Here is a 6231-nt window from a genome sequence, read left to right on the forward strand (position 1 = left end):
AAGCTGAGATACCGCAGTCACGAAGTAGCACAACGAGTGGTTCAATGAACAAATTCCTATTACCCCATAAATGCCTACCATCCCCATCCTTTTGGCTTACTGTTTATAGCTCCGTTTACTTATTAAGCCTGGAAGAAACAAGGGAGACACATTCATTATGTGCTTTCTGGCACTATTGGGAGCACATGGAAAGCAAGTAAGACCTAACATCTTATTTGCACACACACTGAAGGCCTACAGTTAGCTCAGGCACAGAACTGAAAAAGGAATTTTCAAGAGGAAGTACAGAAGTAGATTCCAGGCAGCCAGGGCCAAGTCAGACAAAGCTGCCAAAACTACAGCCACAAGTGGCCCCAGGGAGAGTTTGGAGAGGCTGGTGTGATGTTTATTGCTCAGACTTCAGTGCTGGGTGGTGTGATGTGGGACAGGAACTGCTTTCTGCTGCCTGCGAGTTTAGTAGTGGTATCTAAAGATATCTGTGGGACTCTATGTCTCCATCTTCTCATAGTGCCGGCAGGAGCAGATTGCAGTTCCCTTATCTGTTTAAACAAGGAACCACCCGTCCCTGCTAGGCCTAGCAAGACACACAGTGTAAGATTCTGCCTAGCTCTCCTCTGTTCAGCACAGGACTCACTTCACATCCACATAAGCTAACATGGTACCTATCCATAGAGAAGCAGAGGAAAAAAGGTATAGCAATGGAAGATGGGGAAAAAAATCTAATGGCTTTTCAGGAAGAGTAACATCTTGGCATTAGCTCCTGTGACAGTTGAAAACCTACTGATTTCATATTTTTTAGCAGTGTTTTTCTCCGCTTCTCCTAGCAGGGACAGGCATTGGCTATTTCACTAATACCAACAGCGTTAATTGGCTATTGCACATTAATGTTGTACAAACACAGTCCAATGCAGTGACAGAATAATGAAACAGCCCAGTTTAAGTGCCTGCAGCAGAGCTCATAGCAGTACTGGACTCTGCACAAAGCTTATTACAAGTGGAAGAAATAACCAACCAGCTGACATACATACATCTTGGTTCCACGTAATATACTGATTCAAATAAAGTAGACCTTGCATAAGAACCTGACTGCACTGGAGTCCAAGTGTATCTTAAATCCATGCATCCAACGAAGCTCAGGGTTCAATCAAAAGCGAGTGACTGAAGCTAAGTCTTTTTTGTAGACTGCAGATTGGCCTGCCTGACACTATTAAATAACACCAAGAATTTGCATCACAGTTAAAGGTAACGTATAACAAATCTTTAAACTGCAAAATTCTGTCATACATAGAAATATAGCTATAGATACAGACATACACACATAGAGACACTGGAAATCACTACTCCCAGGCCAGACAACATGTTTTTCATTGACGTTTGTGGAGAGGAGTGGGGCTGAAGAGAATGCCTAGCTGAATACGCATCAGTTTGGTATGTAAGGATATACAGAATATGTCAGGAATACGACGGGAGGTAGGGATCTGAAAGAGGACACGATGGTGTGAATTCCAAGAGAGATTGTGAATGAAGCTACGAACTATCAACCAAACAATCAGGCAGGGGACCTGTCTTAGGCATTGTACAAACAGGAAGAAATAACAGGACACCGACCGCCAAATAAAACAGATCCAGCAACAATATCCAATGCGTTAGCCTACTAAATATTTAAAAGCTTCCAGGCTTTATAGCCACGGAAGAACATGTGTGATGACTGCAATGCAAAAATGGCCTACTGTTCCTAGCCACACACTAGCCAGTTTGGGTACTGGAAACAGCCCATCTACACAGCTCTCTGTTCAGGCTAGCTGCCCAAGTATTTACCCAGCTTCCCAGGAATGTCCCTGGGACTAAGAGAACTGCAGATGTGCAAGCAAGCTAGCTTACAGCCAGCTTAGGTATGTCTGCAACCAGTTATTACAGCCCAGTTAACACTAATTCATTTGGAAGAAAGTGAGGACCAAGCACTAAGAACAAAGTACACAATGAGATTTTGAGAAGTATTCTTTATGTTACTTTCTGGATCACTTGCTTCCCTATACCTGTTAGAGCTGTAAGGGAGTAAATCTGAGCTAGTTTGGTCATGAATCTCAAACCAGAAGACAGCCATTTCTGTGAACACAACAAGTAACACTTTGTATTGTTGTATCCGTACTGTAACATTATTTGCATTTCTTTCCAGGGTAGCTACATTTCAAGTACAAGCAAACTTACCTTTATATCAGTTATATTTCAGTTGTATTTGTCCAGTGCTCCGAGTCTTTCTGAAATCAATGAACTTCATAAAACACATGTTAGCATATAAATTATTTCCAGACATAACTAACATTTACTCTAACAAACAGAACCCTGTCATCACCAATGGAGGCTCGGTAAAACTAAACGAAGAAATAGCTTGAGTTATCTCTGACCTCAAATGAAAATCAAGTCCTGTCTCAGGGGCAAGGTCAAAAGGAAGAGTTAGGTGTAAATGCAGAAAGAAGAGTCAGACTGCTTTTAATTACATAGTGGTTATAAAGAGACATTTAGTACTTTTAAAAGGTTTACGCACCCGTTTCAATTTACCCCAAGAGCTCAAGGTCCATGATGAATGCAAAAAATCCCAAATCAACCAAATAAAAAATCCCACACTGCCATATATCTGCCTAGTTCCAAGCCATACATCTATTGAACAAACCAACCATAACAATATTAATTCTCTGTCCCCCTAAAAAAAAACTTTGTAATTTCTTGCGATTACTTATTGGAAAAAAATTAATGTGGGACTGTGCTGGCAAGCAGGACAGGCTGTGATAAATCATACATGGAAAGCAACAAATCCTTAACATATCAGCAGTCTTTAAAGCCCATACAACCATTACACTGTTGCAATGAATGGCAAAGACATCTCTGCTATTGTAAGTTGGAGCTTTTCAGAAGCAGTGTTTATTCTAATTTGCAGACATTAACTAAGCTAGTGCCACTACTTTTCAATTTTGCATAGCTTGCAGTAAGAGTTCTAATGAACTTGATAATGAAGTGAATAAAAAGGCTTCCCCTGACTTTAAGAGGGTCAGATCATAAATCTGAAATCCTGGAGGGGACCCTAGCTCCACATGTTGCTTCAGTGCACCAAGAAAACACAACAGAGGTTTCTAAATTGCAGCAATGTTGCCACAACTTATTAGACAGCCTCATGTTGTAAAGACAGGCAATATTCTCACGTTTTCTTGAGCAAAGTTAAATTACATCCGTTTCTTATATGGGGGAGCAGAAAACAATGCTGAAGACGTGCAGACAAATCAAAAGCAACAGGTTATCACTACCAATCAAGTTAAAAGCCTCAGAGCTGTTTCTGGATAGTGCTGGTCTTTCAAATCAAGATGGTAGACCAAAAGCACAGAAATATAACTACTGTACAAATACAGTAGCCCTTGGGTGACAGTAGCCCTCCTTTGCCTGCTCCAGGGACAGACCCAGTCTTCCTGCTCCAGAAACGATTAAATAAAATCTTCATGTGAGCAAGAGCCATAAGATTTAGACAGCTGAGAAGATGCAGCTCTGTTCCCAAGCAGGGAATGACAACAGCTATTCTGTCTCCTCCAACAGCTCTATCAATCATTGTGGGATGAGGCTGGGATAGAGACCAGCAATATCAACTTCAGCAGCTCCTGCTGGCTCCCTTCCTCTCACAATCACCATCCCAACCATTCATAATCCTGATGCCAGTAACACGGCACAAACCCTGCCTGAGAGATGCACTTGAACTATTCAGGATCTACATCTTGGCCGCATCTGCGCTGGAACTGCATGGTCATTCAAAAAAACACTAAGAAATCTTGGCAGTATTGCAGTTGATGGCAAAAATCCCACTGATTAAAACAGAGCCAGAATATCATGTGTAATAGTTTTACTTGGTCAGAATGCCTCCTCTTCCTCCTGAGGCTTGTAAGAGCCATAAATAAAGTTAAAGCAATATAGTACTCAGTAGTTTTAATAGAAGGCCTCCTCTGCTAAATGACCACCAAAAATAGTTCCTTAAGACAGGTTATACTGAATCACAAACGAGAGAAGGCTGCCTGGGATTTGTTTAAACCATCACTACTTTTATTAGTCGTCAATGTTTTCCTGTTGGTCAATAGATGTATTTGATATAGGTGAGTTTCCAAAGCAAGCATGATGGGAGGGCTAGTTTAACATTCAAACTAATTTAAAAATAAGTTACCTCAAGTTTCCCTTTGGGATGTTTACAAAATATGCAGTTAATTTGTTGCACCTAATTTGTGTGTATGTACTGGGAGGTCATTAGTGCAGAAATTCAACCAATTTTACAGTCTTTCTGTTCAGCTCAGCAAATTACTGTTTTCAACACCTGTTTTCAGCAGTGACAATAGTTTTAGTACTTGCTTAATTTCCATATACAGGAAGTATACCCCAGGCAGAGCAAAAGATACATCATATACGTATGTACATGCAGAATAGATGTAGCTAGCGTGAATACCACTTCCACATCATGGTGGTATTATGTATCCAGTCACACAATATTTCCTGCAGAATTAGGAAAATATGTGTATTCTAATATGAATTGTATTATTGGCTTCAGGTATTGGAGGTTATTAAAGGTTTCAAGGCACTTTCCATAATAAGACTTTGAAAAGAGTTGTTTCCTGACTTTGTCGAACTAACTGCTTGGTCTAAAATTTTACATGCTGGATGTCTGCCCTCAAGCTAGGGTTTTTTGTTTCTTGTTTTTAATTTAAGCCAAAACCCTCCTCCAAGAAGGAGACCAGAGAACATTTTGTTGGTTTGCCAAAATTACATCTGGCAGCCTTTACAGCAGCTTGAGCATCCCTATGCTTTGGAGTAGGTACTTAAAAATTTGATCAGAGGTAGTGGTGGAGAAGAAATGAGCCTTATGTTTCCCCAGGAAAGTCTGTTCAAATTTGCCTAAAGTACAAAACCTTTGGGAGAAAAATAAAAATAACAACAAACTTTCACATGCTTAACTGAAACTTTATGATTTCAGAAGCTAAAATCTTCAAAGAGTCTGTCTCACTGAGCATGCTCACCCTCAGCCCCAGCATTTATGCGTGTGCGCACATCATCTTCAAAAAGCAAACGATTATGCTTCCTGCAAGCCCGGGGTTACAGGCAAACACAGTCATAGTGACAGCTCTTAGCTGCTCCAGGCTGAGTTGGACACTAGAAGGAAGCACCTCTCAGCAGTCCTGCTAATGCCAACCAGCTCTCCAAGCCAAATATAGAGAAGATAACTTAAACAGGCCTCTTCTGCAGTTCCTTACCTCATTCACTAGACAATGTCCAAATGAACAAGGGTCCTACAGGCAAAAACATCCTTCACTACATGGCCCCAAATTCATTATGAGACTAGGTCCATCCTTTGCATTATATGAGATAGGAGTTCCATAGGAAAAAAATAATAGTATGTGATGATGTAACTCAATGTTGAACCACTCAGCTATAACAATGGTTCCAACACTTCTGTGCTTTCTAGCACCTGAGTGGGTGACTTTGCAACTTCAGTAATATTTATTGCACCTTTTTATCTGATTTCAAGGAATGAATACAATCCTGCAGAAACAGTAGTTTTGTGAAAAGATGAACAATTTTAAAAAAGTAATTTGCTACCAGTAGTCCTATACTCATACACAACATTAATGATCCCAAATCCCTGAATAACCTAGAAATTGATATATTGTTTTCAGAACAAACTGAAAGGAGAACTGATCGACCAGTATTGTTTAATGACTTTTGTATAACTTTACTAACGTGTTAAAAGCTAACGTCCAAGTTCTCAGAAGATTATTCACATAATTCTTGAGCTAATTCAAGCACACAACGCTGCTATCTGAATGTGCATATATAACATGTGCTGTCATACAACCAAAATTCAAAAAAATAGGAATGTAAAATGCATAAGTGGCCATTAAGCCCCAGATCCCGCAAATAAGTGTGGACATCAGTAGTTCCAGTGAACTCAATGGGATTACTCATAGTCATAAAACTAAGTGTGCACAGGTACACTTGCAAGTTCAAGGAGTGACCGTTTGATTAACGAAATATATATGCAAATATATTATCTTATTTATTTCACAATAAGAGCTCTTCAAGACCTTGCTTTTGCAAAACAATCTACAGAAAACCAAGCAAATTAACTACAAGCTTGTACTAAATCTTTTTTTAATTGTGTGTGTACAAGAGTGCATCAAAACAAAAAGCAAATAATCATATAGCAAG

The sequence above is a fragment of the Struthio camelus genome, chromosome 2 (assembly GCF_040807025.1).
Source record: "Struthio camelus isolate bStrCam1 chromosome 2, bStrCam1.hap1, whole genome shotgun sequence".
In the NCBI taxonomy this organism is placed as follows: Eukaryota; Metazoa; Chordata; class Aves; order Struthioniformes; family Struthionidae; genus Struthio; species Struthio camelus.